This window comes from Culicoides brevitarsis, chromosome 1 (genome assembly GCF_036172545.1).
Source record: "Culicoides brevitarsis isolate CSIRO-B50_1 chromosome 1, AGI_CSIRO_Cbre_v1, whole genome shotgun sequence".
Taxonomy (NCBI): Eukaryota; Metazoa; Arthropoda; class Insecta; order Diptera; family Ceratopogonidae; genus Culicoides; species Culicoides brevitarsis.
Window position 1 is genome coordinate 12,151,213 of NC_087085.1, and position 14,955 is coordinate 12,166,167.

At 27.2% G+C, this 14,955-nt stretch overlaps 1 protein-coding gene across 4 annotated transcripts in view; it reads left to right on the forward strand.

The window, feature by feature from the left end:
- The window catches only part of LOC134827467 (fat-like cadherin-related tumor suppressor homolog), a 174,424-nt gene that overhangs the window by 46,690 nt on the left and 112,779 nt on the right, over positions 1-14,955 (forward strand). The window lies entirely within an intron of this gene.

Here is a 14,955-nt window from a genome sequence, read left to right on the forward strand (position 1 = left end):
GCACTTTTAGCTTTTTTGCACCAGTTGATATTTTGAAAATTTGCCCCAATGCGAATTAAAGCTTTTTGATCCAATGCGTATTTTAAAAAACTTGACCCAATCCGCTTTCAGTATTTTGGTTTCAGTTGACAATTTAATAAGAATAACCTAATGCACATTCAAGATTTTTACCCCAATAAACATTTTAAAAAATTGACCCAAAGCACATTAAAACATTCGCCCCAAGTGACATTTTAAAATTTTTACCCAATACACATTCAAAATTTTCGTCACAATGCACATTTCGCAGTTTCATTAAAAAGGAAGTTGTACGTATTAATTTTTTTCCATTCTGTTTTTCAGCGACAAACACATAAATAAATAATAAAATTTACACAATCCAATTTCATTAGTGTTGAACAATGCATTGCACTGCGACAAAGGAGCGGCATGATGTCCTATCCAGTCAATTTTGGTATGAAGTCACGTGAAAAATTGTTAACATGACGCGTTAGGTGACACAAAAAAAAAATTTTTAAATTGACAGATCTTATTAAAAAACCAAAATTTGCATGGATAACCATTTATGAGGTGAAATTAAGTAATTTCGCAGAAAAAAAAATATGAAAAATTATTATTATTGTTACACTTCAACAATTGTTAATTTTTTTGCCCATTTCCATGTAAAAACCAAAAAAAAAATTTTTTTTGTCATTACATCACCCAGCGAACAACGAGTCATTAATCATTACGCATTTGGGTAAATAAAATGTTTGGCGAGACATTTGACGTTCTTTTATGATATTTGCTACTGTTTATTTATGTAAATTTTTTCTTGTAATACACGTTATTTGTCGAGCGCAAATATGTTCCTTGCAGAGAGAGACAAAACCTCTTTTTATTTTCTCCAAGTGGATTTTTGTCAGAATATGACACGTGTCGCATCCATCATAGAATTAGGACCGCATATGTCATTGACTGAACTGAGTCAAGTTGTGGCTTTATCGATCTGTCACACCTCTTTAACAACTAGTAGACACCTCGCATGTAATTCAAGTAATTTATTTAAGTCACGTTACGATCGTCGACGTTTTTCAACCACAACGAATCCATTCTATTCACTCGAGATTTTTAAACTCTTTCAATGAAAAGTGAGCCTACACACAATAAAATTCTAAAATACAATAAAAGCGAAAAAAGACCTTGAATTGATTGTACAAAAAAATATTTTGTGGTTCTTTCTATTATTTTCGTTAGACAAATAATACTAAAAACGTGTCTGCACAAAATCTTGGCTTTCACATGATTAAAGATGTCTTCTTTAGCAACGAAACTTTTTTTTTCCTTTTTTTCTATATGTATATTTTTTATCATATATACATCTTTTATTTGTATATGATAAAAGTTTTCCTTATTTTTTGTACGATTTTCCTTATAAAAAGTAGTCTAATCGACGTTTTTAATTTCCTGTCACGAGTTTTATCAAATAAAAAAAAACGAAAATGTTCCATATTTTATTCAAACAAACAACAATCACTTTCCTTTCGGTATATAAAAATATACAACATGTGTTAACGGAGTAAATATAAAAAAAAATATTGAAGAAAATGGAAAAATAATAATAAAATGTTTATTTTTATTATAATTTTATATAAAAAACGAAAATATTGTGAATAACTTCTTAACTTTTTTTTTGTAAAGCTTCTTACGTTTTTTTAATATTTTATGTTTGACATGAATTTCTTTCTTTCACTTGAATTCATTTATTACGTAATAATAATCATTATTTTTATTATTTTTTGCATGAATTTAAAAAAAAAATATTGATTGAGCGAAATTAGTTCCATCATTATTATTAATGAATTATTGTTAATTATATAGATTTGCTCTTGAAAAATAAAAAATAGAAGAAAAATACATCCCACATGAAATTTCTATTTTTTTTCTTCTATATTAATAACAATAATAATGATTATACTTAAAAAAAATTTTCTTTATATTATATCTAGTTCCAAAAAAAAAGTGTGAGGTGTAAAAAAACATTTGTTCGAACATCATGTTAATAACACTTAAAATCGTGTACCAAAATGTAGTTTTAAGAGGTTTGTTTTACAAAATCTCTTGTCTGTCGGCACTTGAATTTTTATTATCATTATAATAATAATATATTATATATGATACAAAAAAAAAGTTATTATTATTACAACATAATAATAATTATTTAATTGAGAAATTTTTTAAAGAAGCATTTTTTACGATTAAAAAAAATATAAAAAAAGTCTCTTATGAACACTTTATAAAATAATAAATTTAGTGGATAATAAACTTGCTAAATATGGAACGTTTAAACATTTAAGGATGCATAAAAAAAAGTTTATTATTCATTAAAAAAAAGTGTACAAAAAAATTGAGGAAATTATTATTTTAATAATTCATCCCGCGCAAAAGCATCAAGTACATCTTCATTCCAGCTTGCAAGAATAAAAATAAACCATGATTTAATGTTCCAGATCATTATACACATGGATTACGAAAACGAAGTAACGTATCTGATACACCTTCTAATAACAACATGTAGTAATAAATATTAATAGAGTAGTAGTACTGAAAATTGAAAAGTATCAAATTACACACGAATAATAAGGTTTTTTTTTTATTTTCAAGCACATTTGAATAATTTTCGGGCTCTGTGTTCGAATTTGAGTGAAAAGGGGCAAGATTAAGATCAATGTTGGTGATTTGTGACGCTAGTCATGTTTTGACGGTATAATGTTATTACTTACTACTGCACATATATAGTTTGGTAATGTTTACCAAATGTTTGGGATTACTTTAAATTCAGGGGATATCTTCTCTTTCTCCGATACCGATAGAGTTAAATTAGGGTCTAAGACCAAAAATTATTATTATTACGTAAGTTTGTAGTATTATATTGACTTGCATAGTAAATCATATATATGAACATTTACAAGTAAATTTGACGTTTTACAAAAAATAAGAGAAAATACTTTAAAATTTATTATGCACGTATTGTGCCAACATTTTTCGTATATATTTAATATAACATTATATTATATTTACTTTAACTTCATGAAATAAAAATATGTAAAGCTAACAACATATATACAAGTCATAAGGGTATGTAATGTAATATAATAATAAATATCGTGGACGTAACGTGGGATATTCATGACTTCATACGTTTTAGTCACATAAAACTATATAAAATAAAAATTTTTATAAAAAAATTAAAAATATGCTTTTTTATGAAAATAGGGTCCTAAAAAGTTATAAATAAAACAAAAAAATTTTCAAAAATTTAGCAATAGAAAAAATTCGAGTCTAATATTTTATTTCAGTAACTTATCATTTATTTTGAAAGTTTTGGTCTTTCATGTATTTTTCTATTGCTAAATTTTTGAAAATTTTTTGATTTATTTTTTTTGAATAAAAATTTTTATTAATAAAAAAACACATTTTCAACTATTTTTTTTAATAAAATATTTATTTTACGCTTTTTAGTTATTACAAAAAATGTCAGTCTTCTTTAAATTTTTATTTAAAAATTTTTTGAACGATCTATAAAGATTCTCGAGCATTTATATTTCAATAAAGTTTCTCGAACAATCTATTCTTTACAATCAAAAACTTTGCCCCAATGCACAATCTAAATTTTTACCCAATGCACATTCTGAAGTTTTGTCCCAATGCACATTCTAAAATGTTACCCCCATCCAGATTCTTAAACGTTGACCCAATTTACAATCTAAAACTTACCCCGATGCACATTTTGAAACTTTGCCCCAATGCACATTTCAAGTCTTTAAGCCTAATTGAATAAAAATTATAGCGCCATCTGGTATCTCAATATGTAACTAAGAGCGTGACAGAAAGACAGACACCATTAGAATTTCAATGAAAAAGCATTTAAAAGCATATAATAAATATATATGATGATGCAATGTTATATTTTTCAATATATTGAGCATTAAACTAAATTTTATATTTATTATTTTTAAGTTTTAAGTACATAAAATGCATACAGGTAGAATTACCTGTTATAGACTGACATGCTTTAGGTTAGTTATAGGGCAAAGGCAGGCAAAGTATATCATGTTTAATGCCTTTTCGCTATAACATGAAGTTAAAAGTAGGTTTTGAAGTACTTACACGTACAACATTATTTTTATTGTAAATAAACTACTTTATTTTTCATGTTTTTTTAATATTATATTTTTGGGCTAAACCTAAACACACCTCTAAAAAATTTATTTTTTAACAGAGATGCACTTTATTTACCCGTTTTGAATAGAAATGTATACATTTGTATGTAAATTGAAACGTTTTATGTAAAAAACTTGGAGAGAACGCACAAAGCGCGTTTAACTTTTTAAAGAGAATCTAGTTTGTTGGTGACCTACAAGAAAGTTTCTTCTTTTATTTATGCATGAGCAAGTAGATTTTGTGACCTAAAACCAACAATTCCACGGTGAATCATTACAAACACTCCATTAAACGAGCGATTTAATCGAATTCCCATCGTTTTGATAATTTCGTGTATTCAATATTCATGCAATATAAAAGTAATAAAATATTCAAATTCCAGTTTTGTTGCACTCTCATGGAAATCGGATGAGATGCACATTAAGTTTACTTAATCGAACATCAAAAACATCATCTAGTGCCACATAAAATTGAATTTTAATTAACATTTAATGCGTTCACGTTCAATTTGCCGCACACAACCCAGCAAGGCAAGCTCAGTAAATAAATCGCAACAACAACAACAAAATATAATAAATCAAATTCAAAGCACATAATCCGATTGAATATCAATTACAATGCGAGAATGTGTACTTTTGAGAAAGTAGGGCGGGCAGTAGTCGTGCAAAATCGATCATTTGCCTCAAAATGTATGAAGAGAGAGAGTACAATAAGCTCCTCATGAGTCACAATAATAATATTACAATCAATAAAATTACAATTTATGGTTAGCAATCCTCATTGTCGGCTAATAATTACAATCGTTGTGCGAATATTGCTGAAATTGTGGAATTCTAATTCGCTTTTAATAGCATTAGGTGAGACATTTTATGGTAATGAAGTGGTTTTTATGATGAGGTATATTTTTTCCAATTACCCGAAAGTCGTAAGGAAATAAATTTTGCGATAAAAAACCGTCAAAGGTTGCTTTAAATTATTGACTCAAAGTGCATATGTGTAAAAGTTCTCGCACAAAAAACGAAACAGAGCAAGAAAAAAATGTAAAAAGGAAGCGGAGAGAAAGGTAAAAAGCAATAACTTTTCTACCTTTTAATGTTTTAGAGCTCCAACTAAATTGTGTCGAACAATAAATCTATTCAATTTTTTTCTTGTGTTCGTCTGAAAGGAATACAAGCGGCATTTTACACAAATATGCTAATGGTTGCACATTTTTTCCAAATACATTATTAATGGGCTCTTTTTTCGTTTTTCTTTGCGACTGGCAAAAAGTACGGAGCGACGTCGGGTTTTTTTTCTCCTTCTTCCTGCTTTTGCTAAGCTTCGAAATGTTTATTTTATTTTTCGTAATTTATATAAGTTTTTAGTGGAAGCCTTTTTCGTTTGCAAGGAACGTTGTTATGTGTGAGGAAAAAACTTAAATAAAAAGTTTTGTTACAAAATCAAGAAATGAGAAAAAATTGGGAGTCAAACAGTATTCGTCTTAAACGAAACGGTCAACTATATCGCTTTTTTAAATTACATTTTCACATTTTTTTACTCCTCAGAATTAGAAAAGAAAAATTTTTGACATTTTCTTACTCCTCATGAATTAAAATATTGCCTCACCATTTTACTCCTCTTACTCCATACTTTACTCTTACCTTTCATTCCATTTGATTCTTGAAGAATTTTTAATATTTTACGTTTTTACACTTCTTTTTTTTACAATTTGATACTCCTCAGCTTACAATTTATTACTCCTCTTTACAATTTTTTACTCCTCATGAGTTTTATTTATGCAGTTTGCGGAGCAAATTTTGTTATTTAACATTTTTGTTCTCCTCATTGACAAAATTTAACATTTTTATACTCCTCAATTTACAATATTATAGTTCACACTTCAAAATATCTTACTCCTAATTTTACTCCTCTTACTCCTTACTTTATTCTTACCTTTTATTCCATTTGATTCTTGAAGAATTTTCAATATTTTACGTTTTTATACTTTTTTTTTACAATTTAACAATTTATTACTCCTCATTCACAACTTATTACTCCTCTAATTTCATATGAGCTTCTCAGAAAATTTTTATTATTTTACATTTTTGTACTCCTCATTTCACAATTTCGTACTCCTCTAAAAAATTTTTATATAAAGGACGTCATTTTTCGCATAATACAAAATTTTATTTCGAAATGCGGTAAAAATCTTGCGTTATTTTATTGTTCCATGGTACTTGGGAAGAACAAAAAAAAATATAAAAAAGGGCAAAGTGAATGATGTTTATTATTCACTTGAAACATTATCGCACACATTTATGACGAAAGGCATATTCCGGTACCTACCGTCATTCGAGAAAGGAGCACAGAAAAAAAAATGATGAATGACCCCGAATGGCTTTACGAGTGCAATGAATATAATCCGTTCCATGCCCTTTTTCCTCTCATATTACTTTATCAATTTATTATTACGATTATTATGGCGCACATACTCCGAGTCTTTTGAAACTTTGTACCCACTTCACCTGCAAATCCATCGCCATTCATCATAAACAGCTCGTGTGTGAATATAAAATGAACGAAAAAAGGGGAAAATAATTGGCAGGAGGCTCACACAAAAAAAAAAGAGTACATGAGACACGAGTAAACTTTATTACTACTTTTGATATTTATTGGGAGGAATGAATGTACGAATAAATAAATCATTTGAACGAAATGCCATAATAAACCAACTTTCGCATCAGTTTTTACATAACTTTTGCTTGGCTACGCAAAAATTTATGATTTGTTCAAGTTTTTTCCACTTTTCTTCACAAAAAGACGCAAACGAAAAAAAATATATAATCATCATCATCATTAGTGCTTTATTATAATAAATTTTTTGGCTTTTCGAGCACCAAGTTGTGGTCATTTACTTTTTCTTATTCATTAGGCAATTTCGGTACGAGAGCGAGGAAAAAAACATCTAAAAAGTCCTTAAGTACGTTGCTGGTCCTTTACAAATATTTGTTCAAAAGAAATGGCGACCGCAACATTAATCATATAATTACTTTCGTGAAATGGAGAAAAAACTCGAAAAAATTCCAATAAATAGGACAAAATGAGTTTAATTTATTGATCAATTTAGATCATATTTATATGCGGAAAAATAACGGAAGCGGAAAAATGGCAAATCACGCGGAAAAAACTACCGACAAGGCGTCTCCATGAAGATAAAAGACTCACACCTGATTCTGTGTTCTTAACGACTAACTATTGAAATATTGACAGAAACGAGGATTATTTATCATTTCACTAATTAGAATTCCTTTGAAATGGCGAAAAAAATAACACACAAAAAAATTATTTGATGCGTCATTTATTCCGCAAGAGTAGCCAATCGACCAATTAATTTGAGAAATTTTTTTCTTTTCCTCGGAAAATGTTTCATCTCATTTGTGGTTAGTACTAATGACAAAATCCAAGGGAGTGATGATAGTCACATACATATATCTTGCTTAATATTTACTAAAAAGGAAACATTTTTGCGGAAAAAAGGAAACGATTCTACATGAGAGGCAAAAAGGAAGATGAAGTACATATATTAAGAAAGTATGTGATGTCCCATTAATTAAAGCACAAAAAATTAAGGCAATTGTCCCATTTTTTGTCGTCTTTTCGGGATTTCTTTGGTTTTTTCTCTCTCATTCTCTTTAGTAATTCAAATGTTCTTGAAGATTTTTTTTTCGGTTGATGGTTTCGCATCCTAAGTCAACAAAAAATAAATCTCTGTATCAACTGTGTTGATTGTTGAAACCTCATCACTAACAGCTATTTATTCATCAATTAACGAATTTTATAAATATTTTTTTAATTGGTTTCTTGAAGAGAAAAAAAAATCGTTTTGAAGTAGAAAAATCAATAAGATTTATGGGGAAATTCGTGGAAAATTTTGGAAAAATTAGGAAATTTCCCAAATATGATGTAAGATTCATTGCATACTTATCTCAGCTTATAAACAGGGAAAAAATTCTATTTATTTTTATAAATCTGTTAATTGCATACTTTTGAGAGCTTGTTTGGAAAACAAAAAAAAAACTCGATGGGTAAAACAAAGGTTACGGGTAACTTGAAAAATTCTTAAAAATTTCTAAAGACTAAAATTTATTTTTTTTTCTTTAAGAATCCTATTGAATTTTTATTTTGGCACATTACCAAAAAAAATCAAAGAGATTCAGAAAAAAATTAAATTTCGGAATTATATGAATTTTTAAGTAACCCGTAACCTTCGTTCTACCCATTGAGATTTTTTTTGAATAAGATACAAAAAGGTTTTGAAGTAGAAAAATTAAGACAAATCATTAAATTTTCGAGAAAAATAAATAATTTTATAAGCAAATTTCTTCAATTTTCAAATTTCTACAAAAAAAATTTTGGATGGGTAGAACAAAGATACGGGTTACTTAAATTCACTAAAAAAAGATAAAAATTAATTAAAATTTTTAAGTTTTTTTTTTAATTTAAGAAAAGACCCATAAAGGAAGTTTCCAATACCGCAAAAATTTCACCATCAATCAAAAACTAAAAAAAAATTAATTATGTCATGATTCTGTCAAAACTTTTCTCCATACTCATCCACATTCACTCTAATTTGTCTTACAAAAAAAAATTCTATTAAAAAGAAACTTCCTTTTGTTCCAAAACGCGCGTGAATTATGTGACGATGACAATTACTATTTTCTATCACTTTCCGTCTGGATCGTCGTCTCGTCATCATCAAAAAATATTTTACTTTATTATTTCAACTGCTTGTAATTTACACGCTTCATGAATCTTGTGTCGTCACTCAATGTCGACGTCCGCAAGAAGATTTTTAGTGAGACTTGACTTCATCATCTTCGTGATGACAAGCCAAAAAATACGTATTAAGTGTAATAAAAATATTTCCACGCAGCATGACATTTCGTCATTTATTCTTTTCCGGTAGTAGTGACGACATGACACATTTTTATTAAATTTATACCGGAATCTTGTGATTTTTTTGATCTAATGACCGTGATTTCTTATCATTTTTGTACCGCTATCGAAAAAAAAAAAAATAAAAAAATAAATTGATGAGTCAATATTTTGTTGCTTTTCCTCCTTTTTCTTCATTCCGTCATGCTTGTTCTCAATAAATAACTTTTTTTTACACTTTTGCCCATCAAGATTCAGTTCAGTGTGTAATAAGTAAATCTTCTAGTTCATTAAATTCCCGTTTTTGAAGCAATTCCGCGCCATATTTTCACTAATTCGGGTGAAAATGTGCCCGCAGCTTCGTTATCTGCACAACAACAGACTTTGTCATTTCTTATTATTATTTGCCATCGTCAAGTTTGTACCTTTTGTAGCAATTTCCTCCTCGTTTTTGCGCGAAAATGGCATAAAAGAACATTAAATTAGTGCACGTTTGACACATTTCTTCGTTTTTTTTTATTACTTCGATTTGTTTTTTTTTATTGCTGAGCAATTTTAGAAAGGAAATTTAATTTACGGACTTTTTTTTATTTTTATTTTAAAGCGAAGATTCTCACCACGAATACGACGACGGAAATTAACGGTTAAATTTTTCTCGCAATTTCACAAACATAATAAATCTGCAACTCGTCGTCTTCTGTTACCTGCTTGGCAAGCAAGCAAGCAAAAAATAATTTCTCCTGCCGCGAACAAGCAGCAGCAACATGCACAAATATTTTACATGAAAATTATCATATTATTAGATCAATTGAAAATAAATCAAGTAAAAGCAGTAAAAAATTGATAGTTTATTTTTTTTCTCTCTTTTGCTTTATTATTAATATAATGCCAAGTTGCGACGAGGCATGCAAGCAAGTTGCAGCAGAATGAAAAATAATAATAAAAAAATCGTTAGTTGTCGATTGTGATGTCAATGAAAACTTGCTTGCCAGCTCGAGTTTGCTTATGGTGAAAGTTTCACGATAAAAATATCAACTCAACACTCGACGTAAGAGTGCGGAGGATGGTATGAAATGCAATGCGCGGTGCAGAAAAATATTAGAGGTAATTAAATTTATTTTCTATTTTCTTGTCACTGATGAAGATTTCTGTCGAGTGATAACAAGAACAGCTCACTTGAGAATTTTTTCTGCTATTTTTTCCGCATGAAACTTGTGACACAAAAAGCGATTTCAAGTACTTTTTTCACTGACGACGAGGAACAGAAAAAAATCTTTCAATTAATTTTTTTTAAATTCTACTTCGTAATGGTGAGTGTCGAGCGGAAAAAGTGTTAGCAAACATTATCTTTCGTCGTCGCACCAAAGAAAATTGAGTTGTCCCGTTGCTGTTGTTGCACTTTTTGCAAAATTAAATAACTTGAACACAGCAAATATTTCTCTCCATAAATTTAATTAAGTTTTCTTTGCATTTCGCGTCAAACTCGAGTTTTAATTGAAAATTTAATTTCTAAATTTTTTCTTCTAAATTAATCCAGTCATGGCTGATGACGCTCATTTAATGGTAAAGTTGCAAAAATTGATGCAATCTCCGGAAAATGTCAATAATCTCGTGGAAAAGTACATTGAGACGTGTTTCAATCGGGCAAATGGAATTCGTGAGCCAAAGATGCCGAGTGACATAAAGGGTCAGATTGCGTTGAAGAGTTTCCTGCAGTCAAGCACAGAGAATGAGGAGATAATTTACGACTTTATTAAGTACATGTTTTATCGACATGGCATGGGACGCGGTTCAGGCGAAAGAGGAGGACCGGATATCATGGATCAAGAGTGAAATGGCATGGGAGGGAACTGACACACTTTCGGAAAATGCGACACATATTGAATTATATTATAATAAATGTATTATTATTGTCTCGCATGTGTTGTGAAAAATTTGTGTTTCTTAAATTTCTAATTTTTTCGAATTTTTTTGTTGTTAATTTATTTTCGATTTTTTTTTAAATTCTAAAATATGAATATTTTGTATAAAATTGTTTGAAAATTTGTTTAAAAAATTAATTCAAAATTAATTGAGTAAATTATGGTCTTGTTCTGAGGTACAGATTTAAGAAAAATACTATTTAGAACATATTTTCTTAAAATTTTAATTTTATTCTAAAAATTGTAATGAAAATTGTAATTTTAAATGTTTTATTTTTTTTTATTTTAAAATTTTATGTTTCGAAAAAATAAAATTTTAAAATTTTCTTTTAAAAAAACATTTGAAAAAAAAAATTGCAAATAATTAAAAAAAAATTAATTATAGGAACATTTGAAAAATATTTTTTATTGCATTATATTATTTTTTAAAATTTTTTTAAAAATATTAAATTAATTTAATTTTAATTTTTTTTATGAATCGATAAATTTATTTCATAAAAACCAAAATTTTTTAGATGGATTGAAAAATTAATTTATTCAAAACAATAAATAAAATTTTATTTTTTTTTTAATAAAAATATTTTGTGATTATTTTGTAACACTTTAATATTAAATTTATTAAATCTAAATAATTTGAAAATATTTAATTTGATTTAATTAATAAATTAATTAATTAAATCAAAATTATTATTAAAAAAATTAAATTTTATTTAAAATAAAATATTTAATTTATAAATTAATTTTAAGTATTAATTAAATTTTTTTATTAAAAATTATTTAAATTAAATTACTTGAATATGTTTCATACCTCGCAGATTTTTTGCATGCGAAACTCAAATTTTTCACAATGCGAATACATTAAGATGCGTGTGATTTTGACTCGAAACTGTCTCGCAGAGAAATAAATTTATGTGCTCCGCCAGTAAATTGTCGTGAAATAACTGTGATTAAGCATATTTTAGCATTAAACATATTAAACATTCGTCAAGCAAGCAAGAAATCGCATATGAATTACCAATTATAAACACAGACACACACACAGAACACGTCAAATGATGAACTGAAGCATGACACGAAATTTCTTATTTCGAAAACACGCAGAAACAGACAATTTGGGATTTTGGTTATGATTAAATTTTATGAAAATGAGATGAAATGTGATATATTGTGGGTAATAATGGTGAATAATTAATAATTGTGGGACCTCAAAAGCTTTGTGACGCACCTCCGCTTAACCTTCATTCGACATTTCGCGACGCGCGCTAAAAAAATTATGATTAATATTTTTAATTGAGTGTCAGAAATATTAATTAAGAAAAGTAATTTCAATTATTTCTCATTTCCTTGGCGGCATGGCATCAGCGCGGCGAGCCTGTGTTTGACATAAAATTTTACGAACCATCGTCAAGTTCACGAAACACATTAAACTTGAGCGCGGAATGAATGGATGAAGCGCCATCATGATTTTTAATCCTTTTATAATTGTTTTTCGGATAATAATTATTATTATATAAAATTTTAAAGTATTTTGTCGTCCACGATGACGATGACGCCGACGCTCTTTGTTGCCCGTCGTTAATGTTTGACACTTTTTAATTAAACTTGGAATTTTATCGCAGCGAGATATAAAATATTTATTTGATGGAATAAAAAGTCACGTCTTAGTGCGAAAATTTTATCATGACAAGAGGAACGTCTTGATAAATAAATAAATAAATTATCATTAAAAATGTATATTTAGAGACAAAAGATATGTCCCGGGCATAGAGAGTATAATGTCAAAATAATCTCAAATTTAAAAGTTTGTCCTCTTTTGATCATTATTACCCTTTTAATCTTGCTTTTTGACACTAAAACATTTCAATTTATTTATAAACCTTCTTTTGATCGGGAAAATATTGACGGAAAATTCCGCGCAATTATTTCCAAGGAATTAAAAAATTCTAAAATTAATTCTAAAAACGTGAAAATTATTTTATTTTGTCCTTTTAATGATGGAATTAACTACTAAAAAAATATATTTAAAATTTTTTTTTTGGCAACATTCCATCATTATCAACTTGAAACTTTAACAACAACGAAAAAAATCATTCAAATAAAAATTGGTGTAAAAATAAACCAAAAAAATCGAATAATATTCGAATAAAAAAGTGGAAAATGATCCATTTAAATGCCGTAACTGATATAATGATGATGATGATAAATAAGGCATATTTTATAGCATTTCGATTGAATTGCAGAGAAAATTTATGAGAGCACAAAAAACAATAATTGAAGTGGTTTCATTAACATTGTTGCAGTAATAATGGATTGAATAAATCGACTGCAAATGAAGTGATTGTTGGTGTAATATTTTTTTTCGTTGTGGTTTGTTTCAGAATTTGTTTGTTGATGCGTTATTAAGTACCACAATGATATTTGTTTATTTTGAGGATTTTTTATTATTTTTTTATTAGGTAACTGATGATAAAATATTTTTTTTAAAATCCGTGAAAAAATGAAAAATTTCGGATTTTTTTTTTTTTTTTTTTAGAATTTTTTTCATCTTTTAAAGCTGTATTATTCAAAATGAAAAAAATTTTTTTGAAAAAAAAAATCGCGAAAAAATCCGCGAAAAGTCCGCAGATTTTTTTTTTTTTTCCATTACTCAAAAAAGATAAAAAATTTTTCTAAAAAATTAATTTTTTAAAAATTTTAATTGCTTATATTACATAAAATATTATGTATAAATTTTAAAAAAATTAAATTAATTTATGATTTCCGATGCATACTAATTTTAAAATTTTTTTTTCCGATTAATTTCATGTTTAACTTGAACGCGTTCATGCCATGAAAAAAGTGAAAAAAAATTTTTCATTGATGTCCAAAAATTTTGAATGCACCCAATAACTTTTTGAAGTGGTTTCATTAAATTTTGCAAATAATGGATTTTAATTTTTTTGTTGGTTTAATTTTTTTTTTCTTATTTTTTTGTTTCAAAATTTTTTGTTGATGCGTTTTAAGTCAAAATTTTTTAATTTTTTAAAAATTTAAATTAATTTTTTTCAAATTTTTTTTAATTTTTTAATTTTAAATTGATAATTACTTTTAAAAAAAAAATAAATTAATTTTTTGAATTTTTTTTTTAATTTATTTTTTAAACAAAAATTTTTTTTTTAATTTAAATTACGAAATTTTATCTTTTTTTTATAAAAAATTAAATTTTTTTTTTTTTTTTTAATTTTTTTAATTTTTTTATAATTTTTTCAAGTAAAAAGTCTAGACATTTTTTTTTTAAATTAAATTTTAAGAATTTTAAAAAATTTAAATTAATTTTTTTTTTATTTTTTCTCTTTCTAGGTAAGTTTGGAGCAACCTCAGACGCTTACAAGACTTAACAGCAAGTATAAATTTCCATAAATTACCAAAATTTCTTCGAAAATTCATGCAAATTTAACGCAAGTCATTCTTCAAATCCTCGTCTAATACTTTAAATCAACCAAAAAACGCAACGCAAACAAGTAATTTTTCCCTAATTTAAAGTGATCCACAAACAAACAAACAATCCAACAGAAAAAAAGTCGAAACCTGACCTTGTTTATTTGCTTTTCCTCTTTTTTTTCGTATGTCTCGTGTACCAAAAGTCTCATTATTTCCATCTGCCATTGAAAAAACGAACGAAATGATACTCTAAATTACACACAAAATAAGTGTCAAATTTTGTGACCCATGTTAAAAACTTGGAACAAGCGACAAAAAAGCGAAAACAAAGAGCGAATAAGTCATGAAAAGATTGCAAAGTTGACACAGAAAAGAGCTTAGTGTCGCGTCACTTTGTACCTATTTTGTACAGCTACAGGAAATTGAGCCAAGAAAATGATATTTTTTTTGTTCATTTGAATATTCAGTCGTCTTGAATGTAAAAGAATTAAAGAAG